The following is a 16,932-nucleotide window of genomic DNA, read 5'->3' as shown; positions in this document are numbered from 1 at the left end:
GCGCGATCCAGTGGAGCCAGGGCCTTAGCATCTGCTGGCCTCAGGCCAACGAACTTGGACAAGTCATTTACCCTCTTCGTTCCTGAGATTCCTCCTAAGTAAAACAGTGCTTGTTTGGGTACAAAGATAAGGAACAGCGTTATGGAGGAGGATATTACTACCTTCCAGGACTGTTTGAGAATTAAGAGTTAATACATGTGAAGTCTGAGAATAGCACCTGATCCACAATAGGGATTACTCAATGATAGATGTTAATTAACAGCTTTTTCTATGGGCCTGCGGTAGTGCAAATTGTACCCAGCATTGAAGAGGTGCTGCCTAGCCAAAGTTTCCTTCTTTAGCTGTTACCCAATTTAAATAACGTGTATGCTCTTTTTCTGTACATGTAAAAGTGCCTTGCTTGGGTGTTCAAAGTCCTCCACATAAAGATGCCATAATGTTAGAACACTTACAAATATGTATCTATTAAATTATTGTTTTCATTATAAGTGAAAAAATCTATTAATAAAACTATAGCTACTTTCAAATTTATTCACATACTGATAAATGTATGAAAACAGACTATCCATATTTAAGAATAAAATTAGGCAGGCATGTCTTTTGAAATACAGTCCATCTAAAAGTCAGAACATTATTTAGCTCCCCCCAAAAATCTAAAAATATTTATATGAGATTTTTAAGGAAAAAATGTTACAAAATATGCACGTATAAATATTTGGTGGGGAGTTCACCACCTTTTGATGAGGAAAATAGTATAAATGGTTTATACCATAACTCTTTAAAATCCCCTCAGCAAAGAAGGATGTTAACCAGCCATTTTACTTCCTCGCCAAACCGTATTCACTTAAAGAAGGCTTCTGTCAACTGAAGTCCATCTGTCAATCTCAGATGGATCTGCTCTAGCTGGATGTTTGTACTCTGGGTGCCCAGGACAGGCCTTTGAAATTTCCCAGGGAAATTTCAGAGTCCTGCAGGCTCAGACAGAACCGAAACCAGGCAGGAAATGGAGAACTGATACTTTGGCAACTGTCTTTTTTTTTTTTTTTTTTTTTAACATGGTGAACAAATTCTTAAATAGTGAATAAGTTCTTACATGGTGAACAGTACAAGGGCAGTCATCACAGAAACTTGCGGTTTTGATCACGCATTATGAACTATAAACAATCAGGTCAAATATGAATATTCATTTGATTTTTATACTTGATTTATATGTGAATCCCACATTTCTCCCATATTATTATTATTATTATTATTATTTTTAATAAAATGCTGAAGTGGTAGGTAGATGCAAGATAAAGGTAGAAAACATAGTTTAGTGTTGTAAGAGAGCAAATGTAGATGATCAGGTGTGTGCCTGAAGACTTAAGTGTTAATCCAAGCTAGACAAGGGCAATAAAACATCCACGGATGCAGAAGATTTCTCTCAAAACAGGGGGGTTAGGTTCTAAGCCTCACCTCTGTTGATCCCCAATTTCTCACCTGATGGCCCCCCTGCGACTGTGCCTGTTTTAGGTTGTTCCTCCCTTGAGGAATCTTACCCGTCTCTGGCTAACCAGTCATCTTCTGGGGCCATACAGGGAGATGTAAAGTTGGTAAGTGAGAGAGAAGCAATATTGTTTGAGAAGGTTAGCTTTTTACTTTGCAGATTTATGCCCTGTGGCTTCTATGCCCAGCATTTGTCTTGAGGTATCTTTACCACTTGGAAGAATTATGATACTCAGTAAATTCCATATGAGGCATGAATTCTATTTAAGGGTTGTAATTAGGAAGGAAGAAGAAAAGCTATAGAAGTAGCAGATGGAAGAAAACATGGGAAGATTGATTATTTCTTTGACATATCTTCTTGTAGAGTAACTTAAGCATGTATAGGTTTTAAACTACTAATTAAATTGCGTACATACATTAACATAATATGAATACAGTTACATAACCAAAGCAGACCTACAATTACCAGCCATCTCCAGTGAAACCAAGAAAACCTGTTAGGCATCCTAGGCATTTGTGAAAATTTATCTATGATATGATGGATATTGTCCAACTGAACTTGAACAGTCTGAGAAAAATCAGACAAGTTAAAACAACCCATTCCTGGGAACTGTTCACATCCCATATGTTCTTTTAACAGTAGATAGTCTGTAGTTGTAAGATCTTGGAGCACTACAACTTGCACTTCTCCTAATTCTTGGTTGAGTTCGACAGTATAGATCCAGTCAAATTTGTTGTTTTATTGTATGCACAGGCCAGTTTAGATATCTCCTCCTTCATTCCAATGGCAAGCCCAGGAACCGGTGGGATGAATGCAGCTACAACTGCAGCATCGCCTGGATCTTTGTTGAGGTTTTTTGATGATCATCTTCTGGTATGTCTCTTCCAGAGAGTGCTGATGTTGGAAGTTCTTCTTCATATTGTATCTTAGTTCATTTTTGGGTAGCCCAATTAGGCTTTGATCTTCTGTATAAACACAAACAGACCCTTTGCCCACACTTTGATATGCCCTTTATACCATTGTGTAGAACTCACTGGAGGTCACCACACAGAAAGTGCTTTTTTTTTTTTGTTATCATTAATCTACACTTACATGAAGAATATTATGTTTACTAGGCTCTCCCTATACCAGGTTCCCCCTATAAACCCCTTTACAGTCACTGTCCATCAGCATAGCAATATGTTGTAGAATCACTACTTGTCTTCTCTGTGTTGGACAGCCCTCCCCTTTCTCCCACCCCGCTGTGCATGCTAATCTTAATACCCCCCTTCTTCCCCCACCTTATCCCTCCCTACCCACCCATCCTCCCCAGTCCCTTTCCCTTTGGTACCTGTTAGTCCATTCTTGGGTTCTGTGATTCCGCTGCTGTTTTGTTCCCTCAGTTTTTCCTTTGTTCTTATACTCCACAGATGAGTGAAATCATTTGGTATTTCTCTTTCTCTGCTTGGCTTATTTCACTGAGCATAATACCCTCCAGCTCCATCCATGTTGCTGCAAATGGTAGGATTTGCCCTCTTCTTATGGCTGAGTAGTATTCCATTGTGTATATGTACCACATGTTCTTTATCCATTCATCTATTGATGGACATTTAGGTTGCTTCCAATTCTTGGCTATTGTAAATAGTGCTGCGATAAACATAGGGGTGCATCTGTCTTTCTCAAACTTGATTGCTGCGTTCTTAGGGTAAATTCCTAGGAGTGAAATTCCTGGGTCAAATGGTAAGTCTGTTTTGAGCATTTTGATGAACCTCCGTACTGCTTTCCGCAATGGTTGAACTAATTTACATTCCCACCAGCAGTGTAGGAGGGTTCCCCTTTCTCCACAGCCTTGCCAACATTTGTTGTTGTTTGTCTTTTGGATGGTAGCCATCCTTACTGGTGTGAGGTGATACCTCATTGTAGTTTTAATTTGCATTTCTCTGATAATTAGCAATGTGGAGCATCTTTTCATGTGTCTGTTGGCCATCTGTATTTCTTTTTTGGAGAACTGTCTGTTCAGTTCCTCTGCCCATTTTTTAATTGGATTATTTGTTTTTTGTTTGTTGAGGCGTGTGAGCTCTTTATATATTTTGGATGTCAAGCCTTTATCGGATCTGTCATTTTCAAATATATTCTCCCATACTGTAGGGTTCCTTTTTGTTCTATTGATGGTGTCTTTTGCTGTACAGAAGCTTTTCAGCTTAATATAGTCCCACTTGTTCATTTTTGCTGTTGTTTTCCTTGCCCGGGGAGATATGTTCAAGAAGAGGTCACTCATGTTTATGTCTAAGAGGTTTTTGCCTATGTTTTTTTCCACGAGTTTAATGGTTTCATGACTTACATTCAGGTCTTTGATCCATTTAGAATTTACTTTTGTATATGGGGTTAGACAATAGTCCAGTTTCATTCTCCTACATGTAGCTGTCCAGTTTTGCCAGCACCATCTGTTGAAGAGACTGTCATTTTGCCATTGTATGTCCCTGGCTCCTTTATCAAATATTAATTGACCATATATGTCTGGGTTAATGTCTGGAGTCTCTAGACTGTTCCACTGGTCTGTGGCTCTGTTCTTGTGCCAGTACCAAATTGTCTTGATTACTATGGCTTTATAGTAGAGCTTGAAGTTGGGGAGTGAGATCCCCCCTGTTTTATTCTTCTTTCTCAGGATTGCTTTGGCTGTTCGGTGTCTTTGGTGTTTCCATATGAATTTTTGAATTATTTGTTCCAGTTCATTGAAGAATGTTGCTGGTAATTTGATAGGGATTGCATCAAATCTGTATATTGCTTTGGGCAGGATGGCCATTTTGACGATATTAATTCTTCCTAGCCACGAGCATGGGATGAGTTTCCATCTGTTAGTGTCCCCTTTAATTTCTCTTAAGAGTGACTTGTAGTTTTCAGAGTATAGGTCTTTCACTTCTTTGGTTAGGTTTATTCCTAGGTATTTTATTCTTTTTGATGCAATTGTGAATGGAATTGTTTTCCTGATTTCTCTTTCTGTTGGTTCATTATTAGTGTATAGGAAAGCTACAGATTTCTGTGTGTTAATTTTGTATCCTGCAACTTTGCTGTATTCCGATATCGTTCTAGTAGTTTTGGGGTGGAGTCTTAAAGGGTTTTTTATGTACAATATCATGTCATCTGCAAATAGTGACAGTTTAACTTCTTCTTTGCCAGTCTGGATTCCTTGTATTTCTTTGTTTTGTCTAATTGCTGTGGCTAGGACCTCCAGTACTATGTTGAATAACAGTGGGGAAAGTGGGCATCCCTGTCTGGTTCCCGATCTCAGAGTAAAAGCTTTCAGCTTCTCGCTGTTCAGTATAATGTGGCAACCGTCTTTTTAAGTGCGTTGTGTCAGTCCTGTTTACAGCCCAAATTATAGTAAAACCTAAAGTTTTTTATTTGTTTGACTTCATCTCCTCTCCCATTTCTTCTTTTTTTAAATCTTTAAGATGTTTGTACTTAAAAATGTGGGTGATTTTTTTGTGTGTGATTTTTCAGTGGTGGGATATTTTGTGTCTTTTTCATTTTTACTTTAATGTATATGTAGAAAAGTTCCTTTTTATTTAGAATTCAGGCTGTAGTCTTTCATAACTGCTTGAAGCCACCTAAGTAGGATTATTTAATGAAGTAATTCATTTTTAATACATTAATTTTTTGGCCCATTTGTTATTTTCAGAGTTTCACATTATTAATTCTGGGGGTCACTGCAGGTTGTTCCCAGAGCTGGTTAGCTCTCAGATGATGCTGGAAGAGACTCATTCATTGTTGAGCATGTGAAGTTAGTGATTTGACAGGAATACATATTTATGATCTGTTTGGAGTAATTTTGCCAGTGACAGTATCATTAGGATAACCTCTCTCCATAGGGTGGTTTCCTCTGGCTTCTGCCCATTAGGTTGAACACCTGGCTCCCACCCGGCTTCTGTGGCTTGGTACCCTGCTCTCTGTGCTGGAATGATCTCTGCCTGTGCTGCAAAACAGGTATGATGGGATCAGTTCTGTGCAGTTGGCAGTTACGAAGGACCTCAGACTTCAGGCTTCCATGCCAGAGGGGGCCTCAGCTGGGCATTGCCTTGGCGTGAACATCACCCCACTGTGTGTCACAAACGGATTGGCTTAAAATAGAACTTGATTTCCTCATAGCTCTGGAGACTGGAAGTCTGAATCCAAGATCTCAGAAGGGCTGTGATCCCTCTTGAGACTGGCTAGAATCCTTCCTTGCTCTCCCCTAGCTTCTGATGGCGGTGGTTAGTCCTCAGCATTCCTTGGCTTGCAGCTGCGTAATTTCATTATCTGTCTCTGTTGTCCCGTGACCTTCCTTCCTCTTTGTCTGTGTCCAGATTTTCCTTTTCTTATAAAGACACCGTCATATGAGACTAGGGCCCAGCCTACTCTAATTCCATCCTGACTTCTTATATCTGCAACTTCCCTATTTCCAAATAGGGTCAGATTCCGAGATAGAGGAGGTTAGGACTTCTGAGTATCTTTTGGAGAGACACAGTTCAACCAATGACACCCATGCTTTTTTCTTTAACACATCAGACTTCTGAAATTCTCTTTTATAACCGACCCACTGTCAGTCTGACTAAAAATGAAGGCAATTTGGCTGGCTATAGGTAGCCCTCAAATAAGGAAATGATGTGTTTATGAAAATATCCTCTAATGAAGGTTATGAAACAGGTAAATGCTCACCTTCTCTGTGGGATACGTGGGAGTCTTTGTAACTGGCCTGTTACGTGTGACATGATAAAGCCTGTCCCACCCAACTTCATACGTCACAAGTGGAAATGCGGTGGGGCTTCCTTAACCGTGACCTTAACCCTTCAGACAGGGCATTTTTGTTTCCATTGTGCCCAGGACTTAGACTTTGGGACAAATTACTGAGTTCTCAGAGCCCTTGTTTGCCCAGTGTGGAATGAGAGCCCTGCCTCCCTGCCAGGCTTATTCAAAGTTGGGTGAGATGACACTGGCACAGTGTCTGGCACAGGCCGGTCTGCTCCATGGGAGTCACCCTCTGTGTCTTCGCCAAGCCGGAAGTGGCTGTCACGGGGCAGCTGGGGCCCTTCTTGCTGCCAGCACGAACATCTTGCTGCAGTGGTGCCAGACTCTGCCCGGTGTTGAACTGCCTAAGAATAGTAACCAGGAAGGCGGCCAGAGAGGTCTCCCGTTCTGATTTAGAGGCTTTGTGGGAGGGGTTTCTTTGAGAAGGATGCTCGTGCTTTATTAAGATGTTCTAACCACTTGTGGGCCCTAGTGCCAGCGGGCGCAGTGCTGTGGGGCACATAACACCCACGGGCCTGGGAGTGGACCTCATCTGCCTTCTCAGCCACGTTTTTAGAGTAGTCCTTGGATTTGGGGATGCAGGGGGACTGTGGGACAGTATCTTGATGTTTCAGAAACGAGTTTGATAGGGAATGTGGTTGACATAACTTTTTAAAAAGTGTATGTATTTATTTCATAAATAAAGAGATATTATAATAAAAACACCAGATTACCAGCATATTTGAAAACCATTTTTTTCTCCTTTGAAGTATCATTATCATGCTTCAGTTTTCTCATGGGGGAGTTTATTCTTGATAGTAAATATATCAGATGCTCACTTACCATCTATTATGTTAAACAGGCCATTGTACTCAGCTCACCCTTGGTTTCTGATTCTGTAAATTAGAAATGATAGTACCTATTTTGTTAATCTTAAAGGGTTATAAACATCAAAACAGGATTTAGACACATGTTTGGTTAGATTAGATCATTTCCAGGTTTATTTCAATTGTGAGATTCTTTTATTGTTTGAAATCAGTTAACTTGCAAAAGTGTTTCAAAGATGCTGAGTGTGTAGAGCAGCGACCACGATGTCAGCATGGGAACATTTGGCCCGCAAGTCGGGCACCTCAGGTGAATTCTGCAAGGTCGTTTGTGTCACATTCACAGAATAGTGTCTGAGGCCGCCTGTCTCTCTGGTCAGAAGTTAGTGTTAAATTTGTCAGGTTTTAAATGCAAGCAGTGTTGCTGTAACAATGAAGTTGCAGCTGTATTTTTGCACATGTGTCATGCTGTTAGTACACTCAAAACAGATGAAAAATGCTGACAGCATTGTGTCCTGTTGGCTGGCTGCTGAGGTTCCAGTGATCCCGTGGAGGGAGGGGTCATTGGTCTGGGAGGGGAAGGAAACATCTGGACAGGGTTTAAGCATTTTACACGACTTCCAAAGTGAAATATTTTCAAGTAGGCAACGAGAAGTTTAAAGGGAGATGAGGAATAGCTCTTGCAAATGAATTCTGTGTCCTTTTGTCCTTCCTGTATTCTTGAGAAATACATTGTCACTTGGGTATTTTAGAAAGGGGGAAGAGGATCCTAATAATTCTAAATTACTTTGGAACTTTGGTTCAGTATTCTTCTGTCCAGAATGTGGCTCTGGGGTGTTTGAGAAGGTGGTAAGAAGACCCTTTGGGTGTCCTTCCTCTTGGGGGTTGTGGGATGAGTGGTGAGGAGAGCTGTAGGCTTTGCTCAGGAGGCTTAGGGTGGCAGCCGGGGCTGGAAGAATGCTGAGGGCAGGGTCTCCGCGGGGCAGGTCAGCGTCCCCACTGGATGGATCCCTGTGCAGCCCAGGGAGGGCCCGGAGTGCCCTTTGCTCCGGTCACAGCCACTCTGTTCCTTCAGTCAAAGGAAGGAACAGACTGTAATTATAATAATCTTCTTCTAATAATTACAATATTTTGCATTCATTTTCTTTTAAAAATCTATTTGAGTAACTACTAGCCTTCAGAAGATGTTGGAAAATAGTATTTAGGCAGCAGCTGGCAGCTACCAGTGTTGGAGTCTGTGCAGAGCTCCGCCTGTAAAAGATTTCATTAGTTGGACATACACTTTGATTTCCTTACTGCCGCACAAGTACATTCTCTGGAGCAGCTGCTTTGGAAAGGAATGTACAATAAACATTTCTACACTTGTTTTAAATGTGTGGGCTTTGTTGGAGTGTCGCTTGCCATCTGGTAGAGGAGTGACTTCCTCGCTGAGAGGAAGTGTTTGGAATCTCTGTGTGTGTTCCCAGCGCAATCTCAGGTCCCCTCTTCCGTTTGTCACTCACTGAGAGGTGATAATTGGCAGCTGTCATTATTTTTTTCCATCAGGTCCTTAGGAAGAACTACATGTAGGATAGGATTTGTAGAAAGACATTTTGAGCTGTGCCCAGTGAGTAGTTTTAATTTGAAAGCAAATAAGTATTTTTCATGTTCTCAATACTCAGCATTTTTAAAGCAAAAAATACAGTATTGTAAACAAATCAGACGAAATGCTAAATATGTGTGAAAAAAATGTGAAACTCTTCCCCTCACCCCAAATCTGCATCAGCAGGAAGGCACTGCCTGCACCTTTTTTCTCCACGTCCCCCCAGCTCACCAGATGTCAGAGTGACTTAGGAGCGGAGCTTCCTGCAGTGACTTGTGGTTGTGTGCACCACATCGAGTGCTGTTGCTGACGGCAGTCACACTTTCGTTCTCCGGGGGCAGCAGGGACTGTAAGGGACTGGCGGGGGTCAGCTGAGTAAAGCAGACTCTGCTTCAGCCGCACGTGTCCAGGATGGTCAGTGCCCGGGACCTTCATCACCCTCATAATCGGAATAGCTGCCATCACAACAACTAACTTATTTCGAGGGTCCCCTAAGCACGGGGCATTAAGCAGTTCACATACATGCTGCTTACTGAATCCTCACCAGCACCTCTGTGGGCTAAATAGCGGTGTCCCATTTTCAGCACGGGAAGCAAGCCCAGAGCAGTAATGACCTTGCCCGCCTGCCATACAAATTTGGAGAGGTCCAGGTTCTGCTGGCCTCACTCCGGAATCCCTCTTTCACAATGTCATACCATCTTTTGGAAACATACTCTGTCCTCGGGAAGTTGTTACAGTTTTAAATCATAGCTTTTGGTCCAAAAATGAGGTAAATAGAAATTACAGATATGGTAGTGACTGAAATGCTGGGTAATAAATTTTCCATAATTCATTTAATATATGACTTGAAACAATTCCACTGTTGCCAGACTTCTGGCAGGACTCTTCCTTCTGGTTTTACATTGTTAAAGTAAATGCTGCCCCCGTGACTCCTGTAGTGTCTTATTCTTGGTGATTTCTCTTTGGAGCCTGCATACATTCTAGCTTTTGCCCCTGCTGAGTAGGCAGACATATCTGAAGACAGCCATGGAGTAAAGAAAAAGAAAAGCTTTCAGTTTAAAGTTGATTTATGTACATGCTTTTTCTGTGACTCAGAAGAAAAGGAAATACAAAAGAAAAGAGCCCTATCCTCCTCCTTTCTGCATTACCTTCCCTGCTACGGTCAACCAAACCCACTTAACTTGGGCGGAGGAGGCATGAGTGTGCGGAAAGTAGAATGGGAGGCAGATGACACTAGGATAATCAAGTGACTTGCCTGAGAAGCTGTCATTGAGGAAGTGTTCTGGTGTGAACGTAAAACGTGGAGGGAAAACCCCTGAATATGGCCGACCTGGCCTAAAGTGAGTGCTTTAGTGAAGGAATGGCATTTTGACAGCTGTAGCTCTTAATCTTTGGTGATTAGTAGTGCAACAGGCATTATGTCCTGACTGTGTATGTGTGTGTGTGCCCTTTTTCTAGCACCAGCAGTAACTCTTCGGACACTTTTTGTTCGGAGGTGCCCCATGTAGTGTTGGCCTCTCTGGTGGCCCGCCCTCCAGCGAATTCTGTCTTTTTTATGCTGTTCTGTCCCCTTACCTGCCCAGGCACGTGACATTTATGATAATGTAGACTTTGGGAACTCAAGAATAATGTATGTAAAGAGGATAAAATATTTTCTCAGTTTTTTCTCCTCATAATTTCTAAACTGGTAAGAGTCACGAATTCAAGGTTGCTAATCTAAAATCCGTCAGTTGGATTAGCCATTGTGGAGGGAGATAGAATAGAATATTCTGTTATAACAGCAGAGGTTAATACTTAACATTCCTCTGTAAATTATTCAAATCTAACAGTATTTTCTAACATTGCAAAGATAAACAAGAGTGTCAAGAATGTACTGTGTGTACAGATACTGTTGTTTTTCCCTGGAGATTTTGCTTTAGTGCTTGAGATGAGGATCAGAATGTGAAAGGCAGCAATTACTTTTAGCAGCTTATAATATAATTGACATACCATAAAATGTACCCACTTAAACTGTACAATTCTGTGTGTTTAGTATATTCACAGAGTTGTGCAACCATCACCCCTATCTAATTTTAGAACATTTTCATCCCTCCACAAAGAAGCCCTGTACCCCCTCATTCTCCCTTCCCGCAACCCCTGGGAACTTCTAGCCTATTGTTTGTCTCTATAGAGTTGCCTACTGTGGACATTTCACACAAATGGAATCCTACAGTATATAGTCTTTTCTGACTGGCTTCTTTTACATAACGTTTGAAGATTCATCCATGGTGTAGCCTGTATCAGTACTTCACTTCTTGTTATGGCTGAATAATATTCCATTGTATGGCTATGCTATATTTTGTTTATCCATTTATTAGTTGGTAGGCACTTGGATCATTCCCATTACTTGTCATAAATAGTGCTACTAAAATTTGTGTACAAGCTTTTGTGTGTGTTTATTTCCACTGGGCATATACTGAGTAGTGGTCTTGGCATGTCCTATGATAATTCTGTGTTTATGTCTTGAGGAACTGTATAGGGTAACGAATTAGCACTGTGATGTATTCTTTGTTCAGAACAAGACTTCATCTAATGACTGGGAGCTTGTTGAAGGCTCCCCTGGGGTACTGGTCACCAACCTAGATCTAACAGCAGATCCTGCTAGAAGTTGCAGACTTCATTTGTATGCTTCCGGAGGAGAAATCTTACTACATCATCTGTGAGATCACATAGACTTCTCTTGCCTTCTCTTTGTTTTTACATTAAAAAAAAATTACTGTGGTAAAATATTTTAACATAACGTATACCATTTTAACCACAAGATTTTGATCATTTTAAAACATGCATAACATAAATTACCATTGTAACAATTTTTAAGTGTAGCTCAGTGACATTAAGTGCATTCACAGTGTTGGGTAACTATCACCACCGCCTGTCTCCAAGACTTTTTCATCTTCCCAAATGGAAATTCTGTACCTATTCAACAATGATTCCCTGTTGCTCCTTCTTGCCAGCCACTGGTTATCTCTGTGCTACTTCCTGTCTTTTACGTGTTTGCGTCTTCTAGGTACCTCACTTAAGTGAAATCATAAATTTGTCCTTTTGTGTATGGCTTATTGAACTCATGTTTTTAAGGTTCACTTCCTTATAGCATATACCAGGATGTCACTCCTTTTTATGACTGAATAATATTCCATTGCATGACTGTATAGCATGTATTGTTTATCTGTTCATCAGTTGATGGCCATTTGGGTTGTTTCCACCTTTTGGCTTTTGTGAATAATGCTGCTGTGAACTCTGGTGTAACATACCTGTCTCAGTTCCTGCTGTCACTTCTTTTGGGGGCATACCTAGGGCTGAAATTGCTGGTTCTTATGGTAATTCTATGTTTAGCTTTTTGAGTAAAAATGCCAAACTCTTTCTCAGTAGCTGCACCATTTTATATTCACACCAGCAACATACCAGTGTTCCAGATTCCCCACATCCTCCCCATCACTTGTTATTTTTCCACTCTTTTCATACAGTCATCCTAGTAGGTACCAAGGTGTCTCATTGTGGCTCTGAGTTTCATCTCCCTAATGACCGATGATGTGGAGCATGTTTTCATGTTCTCGTTGGCCATCTGTATATCTTCTTTGAGGAAATTGTTCAAGTCCTTTACCTGTTTAATTGGCTTGTTTGTCTTTTGTTGTTCAGTTGTAGGAGTTCTTTCTCTATTCTGGATTTTAAACCCTTAACAATATATGATTCATGCACAGTTTTATAGTTACGCATTTACTGGCAAAAACTGAAGTACAACTGAAGTGGGCCTTCATCTGTTTGCTGGATAGCCTGCACTTACAGTCAGTTTGCAAACATGAAAAATGGGCGTATTTGGCAGAACAAAGCCTCTGACCACTGCATGTGGCTTTTTAAGACCCTACTGCCCCTTACATGAGATGGTGTTTGTGTACTCAGGAGACAGGGCCCAGCGCTATCCCGGAAGTAGAAATCACTATTTGCGTAAGAATTGGAGGCCCTTGGATGAAGGAATGTTCCATGTCTTTCTGCTCTTCTTTGGCCACTTTTGTGCTGAATCAGTTGTTTTGATACTGGATTGGGATTCAGTGTTAATTTTTCAGAGGAGTTCAGCCTAGGAGTTAACACACTGCATTTATTCTGAAGACTCAATTGGGAAAAAAAATAGAACAGTTGGAAATAAGTTACCCGTGGCCCCGAGGCTGGTGTGACCCAGGACGGCATGCCTTCTTCCCAGCTGTCCCTCATTGCCCCTCACCTTGTTTGTCTAGGTGTCACCTTGAAACATAATTTGATGAAAATACCCCATAGAAGTATAGGAGTTCGTGGATATGCACGTCTCTGCTTAAAATAGTTATTGCTAAGGGAAAGGTCAGATTACTTAGTCTTAACATGCTGTTGCAGGGAAGCTTTTTGGTTTGAAGGCTATCTTAACCCTGTTGGTACCTCTGGTTCTTTGGTGTACTTACACATATCTTTGAACCCCATGTTGGGGAGGTGAGGGAAAGTGGAGTTACCTTTGTTTTACAGATTTGTAAATAAAACTTCAGTGATATTGTTTCTTAAGTATTGGTGGTGGTCTAGAAGCCAGGTCTCAGATGCCCAAGACTAATGTTTCTTTCTAATATTTCACATCTGACAAATGGGCTTTGAGAAAGTTGATTCCATGGTTAGAGCAGAACAGTGTAGTTAGAAATTAGTGGCTAGAAAAGAAAAGGGGGATCCTAAGAATCAGAGACCCTCATTATTATGGCATATATGTTTATATGTGTGTGTTTATTAAATATATCCAGGCCATATTCTTTATGTTTTAATGCTTGGTCCTTTTGAGAGGAACAAAGCCATATACCTATTAAGAGAGAGACTTAAAACAAGAACCTCTTGAATTTTCATTTTATCTTTTTTACTTTTTTTCGCTTTCAGACTTTTCATTTTCCCCACAGGAATCCTTAGGGGAGAAGACTTAGAATAACATAAATGTAGGGGCAGCAAAACCAAGGGGAAGGGCTAATGAGAGCTCGGAGTAAGTGCTGGGAAAAGAGCCTGAACACCAGGGGTGGAGAAAAAGGAGAAGTGTGGCAGTGCCTAGAGTAATTGACCTTATTCTAGCATGGCCGCTATGACACACAATTGCAGAGTTTGATGCTGTAAAGGATCAGAGAACTGTTGGCTCTGCTTGAGGCACTTTGAAACCTCACTACCCTGCCTGAATTGAAGCAGAAGCCTGCCGGAGGACTGGCTTTCTGGCCGTGAATACCCTGCTTGGTAGGGAAGCCAGTCGGAAGCAGTGCCAGCCTGGCCGCAGTCATCCTTCCCTGTCACAGACAGGAGATGGTCAGGTGAGACTCGGTTGAGAGGACCTCCCCCAGAGCCTGAATTAGATCGGACCGGGATAGCCGGGTTGAGGAAGGGTTCTCTTCTTGATGTCTCCTGATCCTTTGTTTTGCATGCATTTCTCAATGAAGGCTGGGCCAGGGGCAGCAGAGAAGATTTTAGAAGGGAGTAAAATTTAAAGCCTTCATTTAGTTCAGTGACTTGGACACACCAGTGAACTCTGCCTCACCTCCTCGACTGTGAAATGAGGTAACAATAGTACGCCTACACCATGGGTAGAATAAAAGAGCATGTCTAAAGGGCTAAGATTATGTCTAGCCCCAAATAAGCACTGTATTAAGTGTTGTTGATAGAAGCTGAAAAAATGAGTAGCAGACCATGCAGACAATGTGGATGTGTGTTCTCCTGCACCTGAGTAAGTGCCTCTGCCAAAGTCAGTATAGGTTTTGTTAGTCACTATTCATTTTTACATTTTTGCCCTTCGTTTTTATTATGGGACTTCATTTTATCATGGATGTCTTTCTCCCGCAGATGCAGGACACAGCTAATTAACCAAAATGGCTAATTAACTTAATAGTTAACCAAAGAAAGACATGGTACAGATTTAGATGGGCTTGTTAAGCTTTTTCTACTAGGTCAGAACCTGGGAAATGACAGTGGCAACAAAAGACACAGAATCTCTACTGTGCCAGTCTCGTTTCCCTGCAACAGTAGTTATTTATAAGAACTAAGTGCATATGGAAAGAGACTTGGTAAGCTGGGTAATCTCGGGTAATAAATGCTGTGCAATTCTTACACATTGCCCAAAACTCTCTTTTATTAACCACCTTGTGTTTGAAAGAATGGTAATTACTAGGGGACCCTCACAGATAATGGTTTTCTAACCATTTTTTAAATTATTTGTTGACGTTTGATAATTTTAAATGGTCCAGATTTTATCAGAAAATAATTTCTGGTTATGATCACTTGTTTTTGGTACAATATTATAGAACTAAAGGATACTGTTTCCCCTGTTCTCATGTAAAGGGGAAGCAAATTGGATAGAGTAAACAATTCTCTTCAAAGATGTGCTATTTTCCTAAAGTGATTATTTTTGGAGGCCCCTGGTCCAAAAAGACTAGCTGGATGGCAAATGAGATGAGAGATGCAGGCATAGAAACATCTGTAAAAGGCTTGAGACATGTAGACCACCTAGTTCTGTTCAGACCCAGGCATGGGGTGCGATGTTGCTGTTAACGGATGGTGGCTTCAAGAGCTGCTGAAGCCCATGTGGCCCACAGGGTTCGGGCTCCCGGTGTCAGTCAGGCAGCCCTGCCAATAGGCCTTTTGTGGTAATGTCTTAACATATTTTTTTTAGGAAGTCAAAGGTCATACTTCGTATAAGCCAAAACAAACAAATGAAAAGTGAAGTTGCTCTTTTGTAATTGATGGAGAAGAAAGTATGTTCTATGATTTTTCATTGTCTCGTGTCAGTATAAAACCATGTTCAAATTCCATTTTAGCTGCCTTTATATGAAATTTGAAATCAAACCACCTAGTACCTGATTATAGTCAACACTAGGATTTTTTTTCCTTCTGTAGTTGAGCAGGACCGGTCTGCTTTTAAGTTGTGACCTTGGTGAATCACCATTTGAAAAATTCAGGCCATAGAGCTTCCGAGTTCGGGATGCCTGTAGCTCCTACGCGGTAAGAGGAGGAGACCTGTTTCTGGGTTCACTCTGCAGAGGCCTCTCTAGTCCTGTGTGACAGCCCACACGTACTGCCTGCTTCTCCCTCCTTAACTTTTTGTCCCCTAGACTCTTGGATTTGCTTTTCTGTTCATTCTTTTAAAACCTTCTGGAGGCTTTCTGTTAGCTGCTTCCTTTTACAGTTAGGTGGGTTCCTGTCTTGGAAAATAAAAAGGGAGGGATCTTTTTTATCCTGGGAAAATCACTTAATTTTTCTGGGTCACTGTTTTTATATATAAAGTATGATGGAATTAAAGTTCTTGCTAGATATGACATTCTGTGAAGTAGGGTAAGATGGGATCCAGCCTTCCACAGACCTTTCTTGGTTTCTTTTTCTCTTTCATTTACTTATCTCCATGTATTTACTGTGACCTGGATGACTAAATATACTCACTTTTACAAAGGCAGGATCACCCTTTATCCTGCATTTTCCTTTTCTTTGTTTAAAGTTGAGTTACGCAGAATGCTGAGTCACAAGCAGTTGAAGATACAGTATAAGTATTTTACCATTAATATAAGCCTATGAAATATTAAACTCCAACTGAAAAGATTTGTGATACTTTCTAAAGAGATCAGCTCATCAGTAAGATTTATTAAAGGTTTAAAACCCTCCCAGCATTGTAAGGAACCGTAGGGGCTCCTGAACTTGTTTGCACGTGTGCACTGTAATGGGGAAAGCAGAAACCTCCCAGAGAAGGAGCAGTCGGGAGCTTAATCTTACTCAGGTGACTACGTGCGATCCCAGGATAGGGGATGGTGTGTGTGTTACGGTAATTGGAAGTTACTGGGAAAAGAATCATTGATCCATCCTAACTGTGGGTCTGGTATTTTGGTGGCACTTTGCAAGATTTGCAAATTTGGGGTGGGTAATAAGGGCTAATGATATCCTAGGTTTGTAGGAACATGATGAACAAAGGTACTAGACAGGCCTTAGGCTTGGGGTGGAGACCGAGGAGGGTTATGGGTAGCTTCGGGGTATGGGCACCAAGCAGACTTCTTAAGGGAGTGGAAGATGCATCAAGATAGGTGGTGCTGGTGGAGAGATCTTTACATCCTAGCCAGAGGAGACTAGATAGGAGGTAGGCAGATATCTGGGAGACTTGGTTTATTTTAAAAAATAAACGCAAAGAAGGGACCTTCTCTCTTGTGGTCCTTAGACGGTGTTGATTCTAGATTTGATGCTGAGAGCTGTGGCCGCCATCTGGTAACCCTTGTGAATTCCACCTTGAGTCCTTGATT

The 16,932-nt window shown here is 41.2% G+C and overlaps 1 protein-coding gene across 1 annotated transcript in view; it reads left to right on the top strand.

The window, feature by feature from the left end:
• The window catches only part of XKR6 (XK related 6), a 233,898-nt gene that overhangs the window by 19,701 nt on the left and 197,265 nt on the right, over positions 1 to 16,932 (top strand). The window lies entirely within an intron of this gene.

This window comes from Manis javanica, chromosome 3 (genome assembly GCF_040802235.1).
Source record: "Manis javanica isolate MJ-LG chromosome 3, MJ_LKY, whole genome shotgun sequence".
Lineage (NCBI taxonomy): Eukaryota > Metazoa > Chordata > Mammalia > Pholidota > Manidae > Manis > Manis javanica.
The sequence above is the reverse complement of the archived record's forward strand: the minus strand, read 5'-3'. Positions and strand labels throughout refer to the sequence as shown.